Source organism: Pectinophora gossypiella, chromosome 5, assembly GCF_024362695.1.
Source record: "Pectinophora gossypiella chromosome 5, ilPecGoss1.1, whole genome shotgun sequence".
In the NCBI taxonomy this organism is placed as follows: domain Eukaryota; kingdom Metazoa; phylum Arthropoda; class Insecta; order Lepidoptera; family Gelechiidae; genus Pectinophora; species Pectinophora gossypiella.
This window is the reverse complement of record NC_065408.1, coordinates 2,170,862-2,193,596: the sequence shown is the minus strand read 5'-3', so window position 1 is coordinate 2,193,596 and position 22,735 is coordinate 2,170,862. Positions and strand designations below refer to the sequence as shown.

The 22,735-nt window shown below is 37.6% G+C and overlaps 2 protein-coding genes across 2 annotated transcripts in view; both read left to right on the top strand.

The window, feature by feature from the left end:
• The window catches only part of LOC126366578 (protein transport protein Sec24A), a 228,222-nt gene extending 224,660 nt beyond the window's left edge, over nt 1–3,562 (top strand). Inside the window, exon 17 of the transcript XR_007566363.1 lies at nt 3,544–3,562. The gene's annotated coding sequence lies outside the window, so the exon portion shown is untranslated. The remainder of the gene's footprint in view (nt 1–3,543) is intronic.
• Nucleotides 1–22,735, top strand: part of LOC126366622 (cardioacceleratory peptide receptor-like) — a 478,107-nt gene that overhangs the window by 32,593 nt on the left and 422,779 nt on the right. The window lies entirely within an intron of this gene.

The following is a 22,735-nucleotide window of genomic DNA, read 5'->3' as shown; positions in this document are numbered from 1 at the left end:
GTCATCATCACTAATAAGCAACACGCTCTTGTCGGTGTAGCATTCTCCTTCCTACTTTTTTAGGGAAATAGGGCAGCGGTATCCCCCTTGCCTTCCGCTCCGCAGTACTCTGTCTGACGCGAGTGGGATGACGCCCAGAATAGTTTATTTCAAAGCCGTACTAGGACTCTTGTCCTCCGCCTCTGAATAGTACTGACAGTTACTCCTGCCTTATGTCAGGTTCCAGGATACAGTCCCTGTGACTTGCGCATTCCGTCCTGCATTACCGTACAGGCTCCCATCTCCGCCTCTGCAACCGTTAAGGTCTTCACCAGTATCCCTGGGCAAGGGTTCTACGTTATACTTATCCCAAACAATCAAGGATAAAAACTAGAAGCACAAATTTACACACTGTTTATCGTTTTTAAATTGGAGAAGTACCTAGGCAGTTTTTATCCTCATTAAGACCGAGGTACATCCAATAAGATCATTTATTCGTTTTATTTGTTTAACTTATTGTGTTCGAAAGATAGAATGTCCATTAAATTAAATAAATACTACAGCGTACCGTCTACCACCTTCACCGACACCATCTTCATATTTTAAACGAGAGGCACGATATAATGGCCGTTTTGACTTTGTCTCTCTCATCAAGTATCGAATTAATTCATAAGTATGTTAAGGGCCCAGTCTCCGGTAACAGAAATCAGAATTTGAAAAGATAATAGAAGCTTTTAAGAAAATTCTAATCAAGATATTTAGACAAGAATGTTAAGAACAGGAAAGCCTCAGTAGATTTTCCAATTTAAGTAAGTAGTTGTTATTACGTCAATCTAAGTGCACAAAAATGACTCGACACTGTCTTGGGCGAAAGAGAACCGTATTCAACGCTTGATTTATCTTATGTAAAACAGCTAAATGTACTTTAAAAAAATACGGGTCTATTACTTATATCATGTATATTTATGTACAATAAACGGTAGTCAAATAAATAACGAAACATTGCTTAAAAAAGGAAAATAAATGTCACCAAAAACTCACGATTTAATTTTGCGGAGTCGCCTTAAAGGAGAAAAATTGCTGTAAGTACTTTATTTTGTCAAAACGGCCATCATAGCCTGCCGCTTGTTTAATGATAAAGATGAAGTTAAATAAAAACAATGTATTAAAATGAACAATAACTAAAAGATATATAAAAGTACTTTTAATACACTTTTATTGCTATTAAACTCAGTGACTATACTTGTAAAACACCCAATGAAAATCTAAGGATCGAGAGAGTTTCCAAAAGTTGGCAACACTGGGGAACAAAATGGCGATATTTCATAACTCGGGGCCGATTCCTTCCACAACATAAAACCTAACGATAAATGATAATTATTTTATTGTTCAAGTATTTCGATGTAGCTGAATAAAATATTAGGTGATTCCATGATGGCGCAAGTTATAGCAGTCAGTGGAGTTTTTTTATCTACAGAGAGAACATACATACATACATAAACTCACGCCTATTTCCCACCGGGGTAAGCACAGACTATGGAATTCCGTTTGCTTCGGTTCTGATACACTCCTCTTGCATCCACATGCATCAATCGTTTCATACACGCACGCCGGTTCAGACTAGATCGTACTGAACCTTTTCTAAGAACATCTCCAATTAGGTTTTCCTCTGCCACCCCTACTACCAACCTTCGCTCACACATCTACAGAGAGAAAGACATTCTTCCTTTTTCTCAAAACGACTGATCCTCAAAAAGACAGATTCTCAAAAGGTATTTTATACCACAACCCAGCCCTCGCTCCATCGCGTTACACCCAAGCTATCTTTCTATCCCTATCGAGGGGATCGCAGCACCGCATCGGAATGATGGCGAATTCGGACTTTAAAGGTGCTGATACACTTGAGCATTCACTTGTAATGAGCATTTGTGCGAATGTTACAATACGTGAAAAATACGAGAACATTTTAGCGAGTATTCTATCGAGCGTTCTTGCTAATGAAAATGTAATAGCAATGTTCGGCTTTATGCCTGGCTCGGCTCGTTGTTCAGTTCGACAAATATAAAAACGGTGAATGCTCAATTCGATTAGGGATGCTCAATTTTGCGGAGGAGAAACCTCGCATTCTATCGAGCGTTCTAGCTCATGAAAACGTAATAGCAATGTTTGGCTCTATGCTTGGCTCAGCTCGTTGTTCAATTCGACAAATATAAAAACGGCAAATTCTCGATGTTCTGTTACAAGTGAATGCTCAAGTCTATCGGCACCTTTAAGGTGCTGATACGCAACTGCTCTTGTTTTACTGTAAGTCCGACCAACTCTGACTATCGGTAATTTATAGAACTCGTTCGGTTGGAAACTATCGCTTTGGCTTTTGGATATTGAATTCAATGTTACTTTTAAACTTAAACCGATTTAAATACGTAGTTATGAGGGTTGAGTTGAGATCAACTATGTAGATAGATGTCGTAGTTGGAGGCGATTTTTTTGGTTTGAAAAATAAATGTATAATATAATATATAATTAAGCGTGCTAGTAGACGTGTATCATATTATACATCTATTCCTTGCCAGCTATATTTAAGTCCCATGTAATGGAGGACCGGGCACAAATCTTGGAAACCACGTGATATCAATTACTTATGACCATACATTTACATAAACAGCCTATACGTCCTACTGCTGGGCACAGGCCTCCCCTCAATCAACCGGAGGGGGTGTGGAGCATACTCCACCACGCTGCTCCACTGCGGGTCGGTGGAGGTCCTTTTTTAACGGCTAATAGCCGGGACCATCGGTTTAACGTGCCCTCCGAGGCAGGGAAACATCTTATTTTTTCAGAAAATCAGGTGATTAAAGCTCATAAAGTCCTTATCAAACAAAGGGCAGTCTCACAAAGTGATTTCGATAATGTTCCCGTCGGGAATCGAACCCGGACCTCTAGATCGTGAGCCTTACTTACGCCTTCTTATGATTGTTTTTTTTTTAATTCAAACTCATAAGTCGAATGCAGTGGTTTAGGTTTGAATATTGGCTCACTTTTCACTGATACATACGTGCTTATAAATGCAAAAATTGTTAATGTATCCCTTTGTTAGTTTCTTAAGAAATAAAGAAAAAAATACATGACTTTATCTAACGACCTACGCTAAAGATCATCCCCCAATCGTATAGCGACAACGGTATCAATCACACAATAACGTCTTGACAGCGCGACGAATCTGAGCTGAACTTACATTCACGAGTGACTGCATCTGGCCCCCCTTAGACCCCCATAGCCCCCCTCTAGACCCCTCGCGAGACAAAGGCACAATGTGCTGAGTGACGTGTGAACCCCCTTATGACGTATGCACGCTTCCGTAGGGGCTGGATTTTTGAAGGTCTTTTTTGAGCTAAAAGGAAAGACGGATGACACGGCGCTCAGGATAGTTGATTGTGTGTTAATCGTTGTCTGATATATAAATACAGAGGAATAATTTTTAGCTTTGCTGTGTAAAGTTTTAAATAGTTACCCTTCATTGCATAAGTTATGTACGCCGTATCCACTAAATAGTATAAAACAAAGTCGCTTTTTCTGTCCCTATATCTCTATGTACGCATAAATCTTTCAAACTACGCAACGGATTTTGATGCGGTTTTTTTTAATAGATAAACTGATTCAAGAAGATGTTTATATGTATAATAACACCGATTAAATAGTGGAGAAATACGGTTATTTTGAGGTTTTTAATGTGATGTCGTAAATAATTTCATTTTTTCCTCAGCATTCCACCCGAGCAAAGCCGCCGGGGCGGGTCGCTAGTTATCATATATATTAGTCACAATACCGTAACCTTCTAAATGTAAAAAAAAAATAATGTATGTACTTTATAAATAAATAAATAAAGAAACAAGTGCATTTTCATTCTGGAGGTTTATTTCGACTGTTAGAGTGTAAAAGTCTGTCAGTCAGTGTAAAAATCTTTCTGTTATTAAGTACTAGTTAGGTAGTGACAAAATAAACAAAAATATAATTGTTTTATAATAAAAATATAATATAATTGTACTTAGCTCATCTTGCGATGAATAAACCCCACTACCCCAATTGTGATATAGTCATGAGTTTATGTTATGTCAAAAGATATCAAGCTTTTTTTCCTTGGTGCTTTAATGTATCTGAGCCCGTCAGAAAGAAAACGGCCTCTGTGGTCCAGTGGTTGAGCGTTGGGCTCACGATTGTGATCCTTAGTTTGGTTAGGACATTATAGGCTGATCACCTGATTGTCCGAAAGTAAGGTGATCCGTGCTTCGGAAGGCACGTTAAGCCGATGGTCCCGGTTATTACTTACTGATGTAAGTCAGTAATCGTTACATGAGCCATGTCAGCCTTTGACGGCTCAATAATCCACCTCACAACCCACAGGATAGAAGAAGAAGAAAGAAAAAAAATATATAGGTACTTATGCCATACATTTGTCTTAAAACATCTTTCAAAGTTGAATCATACTTCAACAGCATAATGGCAGCATTTTAACTGCTCGAAGAATCTTACTGATTGACTCTAATCCACTCTCTAATCCAACGAAGGAAAGAATCCAACCAAATGAGACATTATCTGGTGTCATTTTTGTATCCAACCCATCAAATGGCGGAGTGCTGGGCTTGCAATGAGTATCCCTTAATGATGCATTCAGAGACACCCTGCTATGTAGAAACTGTTTGCAATTAGGATGTCAGACCGCAGGAATACGGTATAGTCTAGACTAATCTTCATGAGTATAAAGAAATTTTCAAGGCATTTTTCTCAATTTACTTTTTTATACTTTCTATGGAATGAGAGCCCTCAGCGTTCCCCATTTGTCCGGCCAAGTAGTTAAACCCTTATGCGGCAAATCTACATTAAGTCACATAAAGATAAAGTGGCTTGTGACGTCATGTTCGGATTACACCTTACTTTTGATACATCGACTTCTTTCGCTCTAAGGTTGCCTGGCAGAAATTGATGTTTAGCAGTAAGGCCGTCTATTGTCTTTATTGTATACGTTTATACCTGTCCTCTATGTTATTTGTGCAATAATCTTTTATTTATTGTTAAGCTATTCATCATCATCATCTACCTAGGGTTACCCCGTTTGGGGGTTGGATTACCAACCTCATCAACCCTAGTGTCAAGGTTATTGAGCCGCCAAAGGCCCCTGACATGACTCATGTAACGACTACATACTTACATCAGTAAGCTACGGCTTAACCTGCCTTCCGATGCACGGATCATCTTACTGTCGGACAATCAGGTGTTCAGCCTGTAATGTCCTAACCAAACTAGGGACCACAAAGTGATTTTGCACGAGAGTGCAAATTCATGTAACAGCAGGGGAGCCCATGGGTGGATAGCGACTAGTGATGTGCTGGTCCCTGGAATATGCCCACTAGAGGAACGTTCCTGGCAGTAAAAAGTCGCAAAACTTATGAAAAAAGAGCTTTAATACCTAACCTTTAGGCAGATACAACCAGAGTACAAGAAAGAACACTTTAAAAAAGAAAAACAGCCAGTGTACAGTCATGAGCAATATAATGTACCCACTTTAGGACTCTGTCGCACTAACATATTTGACATTTAGTGAGACTTACAGTTCAATTTGTCAAAAAAGTTAATGTGACATGGTACCAAAGTGTATGTCATATTAATGCTCGTGACCGTACTTACTAATAAAGAGTTTTTGCAACGGGAACTTTTCCACTTTAGGAACATTCGTTAGGCACATCATTGATAGCGTCGTGTTTAGTCGCTTCAATGGCTAGTGTCCATCTGTCGTTATTTGTTGGTTTTGCACGGACATTGCTGTGATGTTGATACGAAATATTTTGTATGGGCCTTAGCTGCGTGCTGCGCTGAAGAACTAACACACACTTAAGTCTATCTATCGTCAATATTGTTTCTGAAACACAATTTAACAGTTCAAGAATATAAAATAAAGGGATACTTACTTAACTTATTTTTAAAAGATAATTCTTTCCGTAGGGCCGAATGCATGAGGAATGATTATTATTTATTTATTTATTTGGGTGGGGATTAGGGTGGCCCTTTAAGAGGGTAATTGTGGTAACGGAATATATAAAATATAATTGTATTTACGAAAATTTCCGTTCTTAATTCAAATCTCTGTTCGAAAATTAAGTTCTGAAGCCATTTAAAGAACTTTTTAATAATAAATTAATTCAGAGTACTTTCTTATTAAACGGACCCGATTAAGAGGCGTCGAGCACTCAGTGAGATTAGAAAAAATATATTGGTGGCGTAAATATAAAGTTTTCGACACTTAGGGGTTGAATGAGGAGGGGGCGAACTCAAATGTATTCACCCTTCGATATCTAAGATTTTGTTCTCGCTCGAGAGCGGGAGCGGGGAAACATTTGGCAACAGTAAATGTTTGATAGACAGGCAATCCGACACAACATAATAAAAAGGCCACATTAAAGCATTATTTTTTAAATGGAATCTTCTCTTCTGTCGTGTGGGTTGTGAGGTGGAGTACCAACCTCATCATACCTGGCTTAAAACAGGGTTTAAAGTAGGCAGTTACTTTTATATGTGCATATGTCAAATTGCAATATTTTTTAAATGAATTGCATAAATGTGGCCTTTTTAACCCTCCAGGTCAAATTATGAAATCTGTACCAAAGAGATTAGAACCATAAAACAAGAGTCATAAATATGTTTCTTTAAAATACTATGTTGTAATTGTATATAGCAAATTTTATATTTTCATAAACAATAAAATAATTACGATCAAACTAAAACTACAGCATAGAATAAACGTATCTTCGCCCCGCGCAAATACGAGCTTGAAGCGAACATCATTTACCTCACCCCCTCGAGTCTATAGTAGTCTATTTAAGACGTAAGCCGTTAACGAGTAAGGGAGCTCGCGTACACTGTCTGTCTCCATCGCATGCTAGAGATAAACCGGCACACGGTATAAACGAGATTTTTGTATGAAGTGTCCAGTCTGGGGAAAAAACAAATCAAATCAATTTATTTGCGAGATGTGTTCGGTCTGCAAAAAAAAATAATCAAGAAATGGTGCATTGAAAAGAAAATTATTGAAAATTATACTAATTATTAAAAAAAAAAATACAAAGTTTAATTTTTTTTATGTTCAAAATATTCCTTTAAATTATAATAACATTTGTTCATAAGCCATTTCGTTACGTTAATTTTGAACTTGTTTCCAGTCAGTATTTTCAATTTATTTGGCAGATTATTAGATGTGTATTTCCGCGTCCATTTACGCTTCCGCGCATTCACTGTGACTACCCTGTAATAAGGAAAGGAGGAAGAAGTTGGACATTTAAGGCCAGTGCATCGCGTTAAGGGTTAAAATTTGCATAATGGCGGAACAAGATGTATTGTGATGTGGCGTGGGTAGCCGCGCTTAGATTAAAATTAAAATATGACCTGTTAATGGGTTTAGACTGCTAATGCAATTAATTTCAAAGAGAATTTATACATAATTCATTCTATTAGGAAAGTCTTTAAAGTCTTAAGCTGCTTATCGAGAATGCGTATTTTAGGGCCGTGTCAAATATAACATAAAACAATAATATAAACAGCCTATATACGTCCCATTGCTGGGCACAGGCCTCCCCTCAATCAACCAGAGGGGATATGAAGTATACTCCACTACGCTGCTCCATTGCGGGTTGATGGAGGTATTTGGACTAGTAGCCGGTGACCATTGCGATGCCCTTACCAGAAAAAGGACAGTCTCACAAAGTGATTTCGACAATGTCCCCGTCGGAAATCAAACCCGGACCTCCAGATCGTGAGCCCAACCCTCGAACCACTAGACTTCGGAGATAGGCTTAAAATTTATAGAACTCGTTTCTTTCCTTTTCGACGGATAAGAAAAAGACAGGTGTAACTTAAAATAAACTTAGGGTGGTATTAATAAACTAATCTCTGCTTTGAATCTTCTCTCGAGATCATGTCAATGTGACAGTTCTTATATAAAAACACAGACTTGAGCATGATCTTGAGGGCAGTCTCAGCTGAGATTAGTTTATTAATACCACCCTTAGATGGTGTGTACTGGAATCAGCACCAATGTGATTTTTATTTTAGAATGCATCTAGGCCTATCTTCCATATTACAGACAGTATATAAAACAATCAGTGTCCATCAGGCATCAGTGATGGCCCATCACGCTCTACCTCGATCCCCGCGCTACCCAACTGATGAACCGCATAAATCAGAAGTACACTCAGCTAAAGGAGTACTGCGTGTAGAAACATAAGTAAAATCAATTTATGTACATACATACACATGTTCTTCTTCTTATCGTATGGGTTGTGAGGTGGATTACCAACCGCATCAACCCTGGTGTCAGGGTTATTATTGAGCCACCAAAGGCCCCTGACATGGCTCATGTAACGATTACATACTTGCATCAGTAAGTAGTAACCGGGACCAACAGCTTAACGTGACTGTCGAAGCACGGATCATCTTACTGTCGGACAGCAAAGTGATTTTTGTGATATGTCTCCACCGGGATTCGAACCCGGGGCCTCCAGATCGTGAAACCAACGCTCAACCACTGGACCACAGAGGCCGTCATACATACGCCTTTTCAACTTCAAAAAAAAAAATTTTTTTTTTCAAGAAATAAAAAAATCTATTGGGAATAGTAAAGTTTTTCAATGTTTATTGCAACACGTGAGGATCTGCATTTAAATCTTCTTTTGAAAGAGAGTAGAAAATATTTAATTAGTGTACTTTTGAATTGAAGAAACAACAATACGAAAATACAGAACAAACAAAAACAGTAGGTATACTTGTATGCAAATAGAGTTTGTAGATAGATTTTCTTTTCTTATCTAGCCTACAGTGTCCCACTGCTGGACAAAGGCCTCCCTCCATTTCTTCCAGGAGTCTCTCTCCAGTGCTTCCTCCAGTGATAAATTTTACGAAAATAATTAGTATTTAGAAATGGTATTTAGTATTCAGAAAATTCCTGTCAAGTTATGATAATTATTAATAATTTTATTAACAACTTAATTCTAATGACAACGTTCCTGTTCAGATGGTAGATATTACTTCGGAAGGTACATAAACTATGTGGAATATTTAGACTGCAGTACCATAGATTATAGAATACTAATGTGTGTGCAGTCAGTACATTGTCTAATGTTAAAAAAAAAATAACCGACTTCAAAAAAGAAGGAGTTTAATTTGACACGTATGTTTGTTTCCAACTGTACCAAATCCCGGAAACAAAAGTGTAGTGGGTGCTTTATAGACACTCTTTAGTCTTCGGAGTGTGTGTTAAAAGCGCGATTTGTTATCTTTTGTGAACGTTTCTGTGCGTCGATAATGTTTGCAGTTTGTCTTTTGATGGCACAAGAGCGGTAATGAACGTTATTTGGATGCTTTTGTCGTAGCTGCGTAGTGCATTGGCTACGACCGTTACGGTGACGTAGTCATTTGCTACGGTTGCAATTAATTTTGATAGACGAAAAATATTGTTAATGATTATAATTTTGGCTTTTTAGCGTAAAATTGATCATAATTATACTTTTATAAAAAGCGAAATAACTAACTTTTACATTTGCGACTTCTACTATTTGGGGGATTACGTATAGAGGCGGTTCCTTTTGAGGGCTGCATATGAAAATAAGTTTCATGTCTATGAGAAAAGTTGGTACTAATCATAAAAGATCAACAAAAAATATTTTATGCATTTAACGTTTTCTTTTTACAAAAATAAAATCTTATCGCTACTATTCATTGTTATTAATAAATAAAAAAATAAAAAATAAAAATCTTTATTCGTTTTAGACAATATTTTCTTTTAAATGCTAGTTGACCCAAGCCCCCCTTTAAACTGGGAAAGTCTGTGTTAGGAGGCTTGGCTCTTCCTTATCTTAACTTACTTAATTAGTGACTTATTATACCAAATATGTATGTATTATATCTATGTCTTTCCTTAATGTATATTTTTATCATTCTTTTATATTTTTATTTCTGTACTTAGGAGTGCAGATGGATGTGTGTGTGCGTGTGAGTGTGTGCATGCAGGCAATGCGTGCAATGCATGTATACGCGTGCGCGCTTATGTATATTTACAATAAAATTAAATAGAATTCATTAACAAATAATACTAATTATTGACCGACGATCTGGTGAAGGTCGCGGGTAGCCGCTGGATGCGGGCAGCGCAGGACCGATCGTAGTGGAGATCCTTGGGGGAGGCCTATGCCCAACAGTGGGCATCGTACGGCTGATGATGATGATGTATATATGTATATATGCATGCATGTACATGTACACACCTGCACCCACACATATACATACACAAGTACAAGCGTACACATACACATACACACACACACCACTCCAAAACAGAAACTAGTGTAACCAATGTATGACTGAAACATTTTATGCTTGGCATTGTAAAATCTTTTCAGTTTCATCATAGTTTTTCGATTTTAGTAGTTTAGTAGTTAGTATTTTACATTCCCGGTGTATCATTGAGTATATAGGTATTGACGAGTTTATTCCATTGTATATAAAAGCCGATAGCCAGTTGTACTGATGTCTAGCAAAAGTTGTGCGTACAATGGGTACTTCTGCTACCAAATTAATTCGCCTCTTCTTTGTTTTATTGGGGTCGTATTCTAAGGTTGAGTGTTTTCTTAGTATAGAATTTAAAATATATAGTTGACGTACAGTAAGTAGGTTACATTCTGAATACAGTTGTTCAGTAGGGTACCTTTTATTTTTAAAATACATGAGCTTTATCAAAGCACGTTGAGTTCGCTCTAGGTGAAGAAACTGGGTTTTAGCAGCCCCACCCCACGCGGGGATGCAATACGTTAGTATGGATTGCGCCAGAGCAAAGTAAATTTCATTAAGAAGATTTCTTGTAGGGTTATGGACACCCAAGGCCCGACGGGGCACCACATACCTAAGCGATTTAAAAATGTAAGTTATTTTTCGAAGCCTGTTAATGACATGATCGATATGCGGGTACCAGGACAGACGTTGGTCGACCAGAACTCCCAGGTATTTCATCACACTAACTTTTTGAATCACAGGGCAGTTACAGTTATCAAGTTGACAGAATTTGTGTATTTTAATGTTAAAATCAATTGATGGCTGAGCATTTGCATATGTACTAAAACAGACGTAATTCGATTTAGTGGTATTTAAAGTAAGGAGATTGTAATCTAGCCATTGTGCCACAAGTGATAATCCATGTTCAGTATTTGACTTAACATCATTCCAGGTTTTACCAGTGAACACTACAGCGGTGTCATCGGCGTACGCAAAGATGTTGGAGTTTGGTATATTGAGATTACACAGGTCGTTAATATATATTAAAAACAGAGTAGGCCCCAACACACTGCCCTGGGGAACTCCGTATGTCACCACTGACTCATCACTAATAATATCCCCAAGTTTCACTCGTTGTTTCCTATGAGATAGGTAATCTGTAAACAAGGATAAAGCCCTTTCCCTTATGCCAATCTTCTCTAATTTACGCACAAGGATAGGAACAGACACAGTGTCAAAAGCTTTTTTAAGGTCAAGGAAAGCTGCCAAACATTTATTAGACTTATCTATTTGGTCCACTACCACAGAAGTTAGAGCTAGTACCGCGTCTTCTGTAGACCTACCCTGTCTAAAACCAAATTGTGACTGTGACAATATATTAAACTGAGTCAAGTAATTTAAAAGTCTTTTATTTAGGAGCTTTTCCACAATTTTTGAGATACCAGTTAGTACAGATATAGGTCTGTAGTTGCTGACTTCGTCTCTGTCCCCACCCTTGTGCACTGGTGTTATGATAGCTTGTTTGAGGACAGATGGAAAAACACCTTTCTCAAAACAAAGGTTGGCAAGATGCGTTATGACCGGTATAATTTCGTCTTTTGCATATTTTAGGAATGAGGTAGATACATTGTCCCAACCCGGGGCACTAGTAGATTTTAAATTGCATACAATATGATTTACTTCATCATTGTCGGTTGGTAGTAAAACAAAGGAGTGAGATAAGGCAGGGAGGTTTCGAATATACTTTTCGGATTCACCTGTAACACAGATTTCCTCAGCAAGATTCTTCCCAACATTAGCGAAAAAATTATTAATGAAATTGGCTGAAGCAAAGGGTGAACTTTTAATGTGCATTAAATCAGAATTGCAAGTACTGGTCTTACTGGTATACGTAATATTTTTTATATTATTCCATAACAATTTTGTATTATTAATAGATTTGGCTAGTAATTCCCGTTCATAATTTCTTTTAAGTTTTTTTATGAAATTGTTACAATAATTTCTGTAGCGACGATAAGTGATTTTGAGTGTCTCATTAAATGGATCTTTACGAAGATTTTTCTGAAGATTATTCCTATTACGTATACAGCGAAGAATGCCATGGGTAATCCAGGGTTTCAAAATTATTTTCTTATTTGGAATCCGGGTGACAACAGTGCTAGCTAATATCGAGTCTAGTATTTGTTGTGTCAGATTTTCGATCACATATGATGGATCGTTATTGAGCAAGAGAGTACCGATATTTTTTGTCATCAAAAGTTGAAGAGCTTCTTCAAAGTTTACGGTCTTTTTGGATTTAATCACTTCTGAGCGGGTTTTGATTTTGGCTAAGGAAAGTAGTATAGTGTTATGGTCAGTAACAGTAGTGGACAAAATTGCAATAGTTGCATTGAATTTCCGTTTGTTAAGGCGAAGCATGAAATGGTCGAGGCAATTTTTATCTCTCGTTGGAATAGTATGACCTGATATAATTCCATGAGCAGAGAGAGCACCCAAGTAGCTAATCCTATTTCTATGTTCATGGTAGGGTTCATTTTGTTTCAGATGAATATTAATGTTGATGTCACCAGTGATAATAATATTATTTTTAGATTTATTCAGTTTGTCTAGATGTTCGCTTAGGCTCTCCACAAACCCGTCAGCATAAGTATGGGAGGGGGATCGGTATATACACAAAATTAAGTTGTTCATAACCTCAAGTTGTAAGCAGGATGCCTGTGATAAATTTACTTCAGAAACTTTATGTTTTAAGTTACTTTTAATATATACCACAACTCCATCATTTTGGTTCAGGCAGCGCGTACTACAATATGAAGAGTAGTTATTGAGTTGCGGAATCTGTTTATTTACGTTAAGCTTACACTCACTTAAAACGATTATATCCGTGTCGAAAGTAAAACCGGAAAGGGTGAGCAAGAAGTCATCAAAATTTGCATAAATACTACGAATATTTTGGGATATTATAGTTAAGTCACTCTTGTTTACCTGCAAGTGTTGTTTGAGTTCATTGCAGTCAGATTCTAACACACGCGCCACCTCAAATTTATCTATTTCATTTGCTGTGTGCAGGATGTCATCCATAATAATTACGAGTATGTGTTATGAGGGTGGCTATGTACGAGTAAGTAGTTGTATGTGAAAGGTAAAACGGATGATCCTAATGTAAAGTTAGTGTTTGTATGGGTGAACGCTTTGTAGTCGAAAACGCGTAACCGACGGGTTTGGCATGGCGCATAGTACCTTTTGGGCGCGGCGTTACACAGTGCGATATCGGAGGCGGCGTAAATTTGAATAATTGGAATTGAAGGTGGCTTAAAATCAACTTCGCAGTAATGTTGATGGATTATTAAGTATGTTGCATATTTGTGAGTATTAAAGTTAGTATGTAATACAAAGGTGGATAATAAACAAATAATTCGTATATGTAGGTAATAGGAGGTGTAAATATTATATTGAGTGTGTGTTGAATTGTGTGTAGAAGCTATATTTGCAAGTATATTGTGTGTCCCGTGTAAAGATATACAATCATCCATTTTAACTTCTTGTTTATACAGCCATAAGTACGCACAAACGAATGAATAACGAATTATTGTGTAATATAAACTCGAGGGAACATATTTTTCTAACATTTTGGTAGTTAAGCGAATACAGAATGCCATAAAATAATAAAGGTTAACAATACATAACGATCCAGGTAGTCAATTTTCCATAAGTAGGTGATGCACCTGATCAGCGTTCTTTATCATAATAATAGGGGTTTGCTCAGTCTTTCTGACATACACCTTTCCATATGCTGTCCAGCAGAAGCGGTAGTTTTTAGACTTAGCCAAATCACGGGCCAAAAAGTGCAAACGGGCTCCTCTCACTGTCAGATTTTCTGACAGAAAAACAGGGGTGTCTTCGTTTGTTTTCATACCCAGATGCTTAGCACATAGTTTGGTCTTGTTTTTTATGTTGTATGATTTGGCCATCCTTAGAAAGTCAGTCTTGAGGAGACCAGAGTTTGTTTCCACAACAATTGGCGTGTTTTTGTGATCAGGTTTTTTCCCTCTAACACGATAAATATCTTTGATATCCTTTATGGACATCTTGCAGTCGATAGTTTCGGAGAGGTGAGTAACCATCTCAATAAGGTCGTTTTTTGTCTCGTTATCTTTTTTAGGAACATTCTTAATCTCAAAGTTTGTCTTGCGGATTCCCAACTGCACATCCTCAAGTTTATCCTCAAGATACGTTATGTATTCCCGATCTTCCCTAATTTTATTCTCCAGGTCCACTATTCTTTTATTAAATTCTTCATTTTGGGCCGCCAGGTTAGAAATTGAGGCGATAATATTTTGATTAGATTGGACGACATCCTTAAGTGTGGCTTTTAGTTCTTTAAGTTCACTCTTATGCGAATTGGAAATATAGGTCATGTATTTCCTCATTTCTTCCTTGAAGCTTTCGAATTCACCAGATTGCTGGGTCCCGTTGTCAGGGTTCTCATGCATGCCTCGTCGTCTAGTCGTAACAAAGCTTGGATTTGGAGGCGTATCATCACCTGCAGAGAGACAGATTGACATTTCCGGGTCTGGTGAATTTCCGCCCAACATCGTGTCTCGTAACGTAAGACAGTGGAACCAGTTACACAGCTATACGGAACAAATGTAGGTATGCCTTGTGACTTGCGCGTGCTTACTCGAAGCTACTCGGCGTGCATAAGCGTAGTACCCACCAAAGATTTGAAGTACTTGAGTGAGCGTGAAACTGCTACACAGCATGTGTACGATGTGCTCACAGTCGAAGATTGATGACACGCACTTCTTTAACTTATGCACTCCTAATTTTTAAGTTGATTTTTTGACAAATAATTGAATTTAAATGGTTTAAAAATACAGTGACGCGGATTCAGACACGTTTACTCGCAAGCGAGGTCCGAAGCGAAGAGGATTATTCCTTACCTACATGCAATGCGTACGTTTTTTTTCATGTACCCATTGATAACGGGTCCAATTTATCTTGTGAAGGCAATGCTTTGTCCCTTTTTCTTTGAGGCTTCCAATCTAAGCTGTATTGTAACAGTCAATTGGCTACGCCGCAACGAGTGCTACGACTCAAGCACTCTCGTAGCAATCGGTTACGGCAAATGTTGTCCTCCTTGAGATTGCGTAGACGATTTTAATTTGTAACTAGAGTTGATTTGTTTCGGCATAACATAAATAAACATTAATAACACATACATAACACATAAATTCACATCGTGAGGAAACTCAAATTACCGAGAAGTGTATTTTCGGATGTATGTGACCTAACCTGTACTGGGCTGGTTTTCCCTTCGCGGGTTGGAAGGTCAGACAGGCAGTCGCTTCTGTAAAAAACCGGACCTGTCAAATCTTCAGGTTAGGTAAGTGGACCCCGTGAAAAACGGGATAATCCTAGGTAGATGATGATGATGATGAACATAAATTAATATAACTTACTTAGAGGTCAATTAATTAAAGTTGTTATGGTGGGAATTACAAGCTTAGACTACGAGGTTTTATAAGAAATAAACATAACATAATACAGCATTACTCCTATATCTCGAAAGGGTAGGCAGAGGCGCATAGTACACCCACTCCTCGTCAGGTATGTTTTAAGCCCCATGTAATATAGGGCGCGAGCTATGCCGCTGGAATCCACGTGATATCAAATGATATATTAACCAAACTTGAATTTAAACTCGTAAGCTTTGAATTCAGTGGTTTAAAACCCGTTTGTATACAAGCGACTGTCTGTCATACATTCGAAACGCGTTTTAAACGTAAACCTACTATCATGTCGTGGCGGACATTGCTAACTGACGTATCTGTATTTTTTTGCTAAAGATTTGTGTCTTATTGACAATTGCAAAAGCTGCAAATCAGTTTCGCCAAAAATTGCAAATATGTCAGTTCGCGACCTCAGCGACGATAAAAAAAGTAATACAAAAAATATATATTATGGTTTATTTCGTTTTAAGGATCATCACAGAATACTTATCGAAAGTTCTATTAGTGGCAGAATAATCGACTGACCACTATCACATATAAAACTAACCACAAACATCTATACAGCGAGTTCTCAGGGAAAAACCTCACTTAAGCGGTCTGTGTAGTCTGCGGTACTTCACCAGAGTGGCGTGGAGGGCTCGCGACTAAGCGCCCTCCAATTAGACCTCCCGGAGGCTTCTACCAGTTTTATAAATGCGGCACGCAGTTCATAAACTGCCCTTATTTGGATTATCTTCATTATTTATTCTACTTTTCTATTTCATTTATGTATTATTATTATTACGTGTTATTTAGGAAACGTTTTATGTAGGTAATCTAAAGTTGTTCTTCCCAAATGATTACTATAGTTCAATTTAATAAAACACATGAATACATTTTCCACCAGCAGCGCTAACATGAGCAACGGATAAATTTTGTCGAAACCGATAAGTTTATTTTTTCCTTAACATACGTGTTACGTGATATTGCACGGCACGCGCATATACTCGACAGGGTGCCTCATAGGCTCCGGAGGAGCGCGAAGACTGTGCATGTCATGGGCCCGGGAGTGTACGGTCACGAGCATTAATATGTATGTACTTTGGTACCATGTCACATTAACTTTTTTGAAAATTGAACTGTAAGTCTCACTAAATGTCAAATATGTTAGTGCAACAGAGTCCTAAAGTGGGTACATTATATTGCTTGTGACTGTACAACACTCCTGTAGGGCTGACATGCCTGACCATATCATACAAGCAAAGAATTGTACTTTATTTAAACTTAAACTTAAAAAATGGCTTATTGAGCAGGCATTCTATAGTTTTGACGACCTGTAATTGATAATATATTTTAATGTAATTGAATTCCGTAATAATATTTAATTTCATTGAATTTTGTAATATCTGTGACGTGTAATTATTATTATCAATAAATGACTATGACTATTGTTCGTATTTTGACAGAACGACATGATTTATTTGGGTTTACATGTTAGCACCAATCGACAAAACGACATAATTATATCGTTACAAGATAAAATGACCGTGACAAAATTTTATCGCGTTGCGCATGTCAGCCCTACAGGAGTGGAGCAGTGTGGTGGAGTACCCCCTCCGGTTGATTGAGGGGAGGCCTGTGCCCAGCAGTGGGACGTATATAACTTAGACTGTTATATTATGTGTTATATTTATATATTTTGGGGCAGTGCTTAACTTTTTTATATCCAACCTGTATTAGCCTATCAAAACAGGGTTTTTGGACTGGACCTTTAGGTACTTGTGATGAGTTCTGGATGGATGGCATCTGTCATTATAGCATCTCATCCACCTTCAGACTTTAATATGTATCAAGAAGGGCATCTCCCTAGCTTTATCCCGTTTTTCACAGGGTCCGCTAACCTAACCTTAAGATTTGTCAGGTCCAGTTTTTTAGAAAAATGACTGCCTGTCTGACCTTCCAACTCGCGCGGGAAATCCAGCCCAACACAGGTTAGGTCACATACCTTCGAAAATGCTTTTCTCGGGAATGTGGGTTTCCTCACGATGTTTTCCTTCACCGCTGCGCACGTGATAATCATTTATGGTCCAGACATGATTTCGAATACAAATTCGACAATCATTGGTTTTGGCCTGTGCTGGATTCGAACCTCGAAATGAGAGACAAGCGTTCTACCACTGAGCTACTGCGGCTCAATAATATGTACCAAATATATTATCTTAATATTTACCAAGAAAGTGGTTGACTTTAATATGTAGGTACCAACAGTGGTGAGTGGTGGTTGATTCTGGTGAGATGTGATTCTACCCTACCCGAAAGTCTTAAGCCTGTGCTGGATTCGAACCTGTAACCACTTTGACTGGAACTTCCTTTTAATTATGAAGTCTGCGAACTGGTTCAAAGGTTGCCCCGGAAGAGGCGGACTTCCTGGGACAGATCAAAGACTTCAACTCAATCATCTATTAGCCCGGGATGAATAAAGAACCTCCATACAAAGACAGAATTTATAACCCGGATATAAGGGTTATTCGTGGAAATGGTAAAAAGATAGGGTATTTATTGGGTTTAAAAATATTTAAAGATTTATAAGAATTTGTAGTTCTTTTGATATAATCAAATACAAATTCTTGCGCGTAATTCTTAAGCACTAGGACACGCGCACCACCAACAAAATGTATGCAGTTGACACCTGAGTGAAAAAGGCTAAATTGAAAAGAATCCTGTAAAAAAGCAACGCTATTTGACATTTGTTGCGCACTTATTTCTAAATGCGTAAATGTCAAATTTACAATATATTATCTATCCTAGCTATTTAGATGAATTACTTCGATGTTACCTTTTTAGAACACCCCTGATGTCCTGTTGGTTGCGCAACCAACAAGACACCAGGTGACAACAGGTGTCAACCATATATACCTACATTTTGTTGCTGGCGCAATTATGCCTGCCACCATGATGTTCTACTGAGAAAGAGCCCTAATCCAATGGGCAGAGCAACAAGTTTGCAGCCACTTTTGATACAATGTTCTAAGCTGAATATGGTGACAAAACCCCCCTGATGTCCTGTTGGTTGCGCAACCAACAAGACACCAGGTGTCAACAGGTGTCAACAACAACCAATATACCTACATTTTGTTGCTGGCGTAATTATGCCTGACACCATGTGTCCTAGTGAGGAAGGGCCCTAATCGGATGGGCAGAGCCACAAGTTTGCAGCCACTTTTGATACAATGTTCTAAGCTGAATGTGGTGATAGGCGGTCAGTTAATCGTCCATATAATATCAAGAGAGAAAGGGCACCTCTGTCAGTTTTTACGAATGTATACAACTAAAAAAGTTAAAGGAAATTGAAAACGTTTTCTCATTACAATTTCAGTGGCTGATTCTCAGGCAATGGCGGTCGTATGGTCCCGCATACACCTCCATCTTTATTATACAAGGGTTTCTTTAATATGAACGCAAACGAGACTCCGGCAACCATGTGCAGTTTAAACGATGAACGGACGATCGAAAACGTCTACATTTAAACAGTCACTACGATTACATATCTACATTAAGGGCCCTATCTCATCAGGACACTATGGTGGCCCAACCACGGTTACGATCAGTAACAAAATGTTTTGCAATTGTATAAACGATATGAAACGACAAATGTTTATCACGTGCTCAGCGGCGAAGGAAAACATCGTAAGAAAACCCATATTCCCAAAAAATCGAGGTATGTGACCTAACTAAACATCAAATGTGCAGACGCTTCTGTAAAAAAACTGGACATGCCAAATTTTCAGGTTAGATATGCGATAGTTACTAGAAAGATGATGATTTTAGACAACAAAAAACACGTTCTTTATCTCACCTTTCCACAACCCTCTAGCGCTCATCGTTTAACCGCTTGCTCCTCAAAAGCAGAGCTCGTGAAGTCTCAATTATTAAACAATGCAATCGCCTACAAGCGAAACCCTAGCGTTAATACTTGAGTACTGCTATCTGGGTCAGCCCGCGTCGTGGGAACCTTCGCTGCCATAGTATATACAATCAGTATGATAGGATCACGTCACTTCTTGTTGTAATGCACGCTTTCGCCTTGGCACACCAGCAACATGGCGGAAGATTTTTATTGGGTTCTTGAGTTTTGCAAGTAGATACTTACCAATTGCGACGCAGAATCTACCGTACTGATCGAAAGTACAATTTTAAAATTAATCTAGCACTAACAATAAATAATATATTTTTTATTAAATTAGTTTTTTGTTTTTGATTCATATAGTGATATGATAAAATATTGTCACTATCGACTCAAATATTTGCAAAAAATAACTACACCAGTAGATATTTTAAATTTAATATATAATTATCTTACATCTACAAAACTGAGACATAAGTTTATAGTGATAATTCTTTTAGAAGTTTCAGTTTGTCTTGTGATTAAGGTAGATGAGCCCGTTTGAAGCTACCTCACTGGTTGTATACAATAATTCTGAGTCAGTGATAGAAATAATTCAAAGGTGATACCCTAACACGCTCCGTGTTACGTTCCGTGCCACGAATTTATGCTTTGACTTTCTGGTTAATTTATTAGCTTGTACTGGAGCTTATCGTTATTTCGTGGATGAAGAACTTGATCGCCTTTCTATGTTCCGGAATGAATTTCGATTTACTCAAGTCATTCATATTTGTATCCCTGGGATAGGGTAAAACATGTGTAGTATGTTGTATGTTTTATTATCATGCTTAATTTTATTGATCTACATCCATACATAAACTCACGCCCGTAACCCCTAATAGGGTTACTTTTTAAGAAACGTCAAAACACGATTTTTTTTTGACGGGACTTATTGAAGATTTCCCGCAGATGTCATTAACTACTTGGCCGGACAAAATTAAAACACGAAATTACTATGGAATTTGTATAAAAAGAGTCAGACTTATTATTTCGTTAAAATTCATAAATAAGTTAAAAAAAAAATTCGCATTTAGTTTCCTTTTTATACATGTAAATAATCAAAATTACCAAAAGTCAAATAACCTAACTTAAAATTACTTAACCTAGAACCCACTCCGTGTCAAACCTGGCCCAAAAGTGCCCATGACACTAGCAGCGTTACCGCGCTGGATTGCCACGGACAACCTCTGAGCCAAGTAAGACCCGGAGCGGGGGTCAAAGCCCTGCTCTCTAAGGCGACGGCCCACGTCCTAAGTTAAATCGTAAAAATAAAATGTTTTCGTCAGTTTTAGATGTGTCTTTATTTAGTATCAGAATTTCATAATTTATATTGAACCTAGTACACATCCCAATCGGGTGAGCACAAGTGATCAAAGACATTATGCAGCCACTGTTGATACGAAGTCCTAAGATAGATATGATGAATCTTATATATTGACAAGGGATCAGTCTATTGTCCATAACAATAGTTCATCATGTTAGACAGGCCACGATCCTTCTGTCGGATTTTACGACATGCCCGAGAAGACAAGCAGCTGAACTTCCATTCCAGCATAGAAGCTTTTATTTCTTTATTAATTCATATTTTATTAAGTACTACTTATATACATGGTGTAAGTGACATCGTAACGAAAATATCGAGGTTAGATTCAGACCATGAATCAGAGTTGATATCAAGTGAAATTTTCCGTCACAAATAAGATATTATAACTCAGAATCATGGTCTGAATCGCCCCCCTCAGTATTCGTTACGGTGTCACTTACATCCTGTATTGTTGCTGTGGCATATAATAAAGAAGTATACTACGTAGATGCAGATTGTCTACTGGTGACTTATGACTTTACTCACCTCGATAGGAATAACGCAGAAGATAACGGATTGTGGACTGAGCAGTTTAAAACCAGACAGTTTAAAACGGGATTCTCTTAAAATGCATAAATGGTTTTGTCATAATTTTAATTATCATAATCCTTTTCGCATAACGCTTTTAAGCATAATAACATCTAAGAATACTGGTTTGTTAAGTGTAACTTATTTTTGGACTAATATTTATTGGTATAAATTTGATTCGCATATAAATAGGTATCCATAATTCTTTTTTAGAATAATAGTGTTTTGTCATAATTTTTACAAGACATAACAGTAGGTTAGGGTGCGGCGAGGGTGGCCCTCGGGCCACCCCTACGCCGCCAGCATGTTTATCTTACACACGAAAAGTACGCTGAATGATGACCAACAGCTTGAAATAGAGTCAAAAAATATAAAAAGTCACAATCATGGACCAAATGCAGCCAAGGAAAAAGTAAGTTTCGGAAATGTTCAAAGTTGTGCCAAAACTTTTCTTACGACTTATTATTCGGAGTATAGTTTTTATGCTTATAATAATTATGCTTATATATCATTATTGTCATTAATTATTATGCTTATAGTAATTATGAGTTTCGAAATTATGCTTAAAAAGTTATGACAAATGAATACTATGCGTAACTAATAATAGGACAAGTAACATTATGCGAAGGTAAATTATTACATGAAAATGTATGCGTAAAAATAGAGAACCGTTTAAAACAGCTACATTTGGGTTATACGACGTTTCTTATTTCAGGTCTTTAAGGGGCCCTAAAAATGAAACACAATGTGTATTTCCAAAATGTTTAATCAAAACTTTAAAATCGCTACTTTAAGTCATCTGTACGAACCTTACTTTAATCGATAAATGCCCCTATTTGGTTCATAATTTATTTACAACAGTGTTTTAAAAACATAATGAATGAATAAATGTTTATTTCGGATTTGGATCCATATGTGTTAGTAGGTACAAAAGAACTTAATAAAAACTAAACTGACCTGACTTCACCGACGGACCCATATCCGTACTGCATATTATTATATATATATAATATTTTTGTTGAGCACACAACACCGAACAAGTCGAACCTGAGTGGATCTTCAAACAACGGAAGTCAATATCGTTACCTACATGAACGCGAAAATATCCCAGAACCTGTT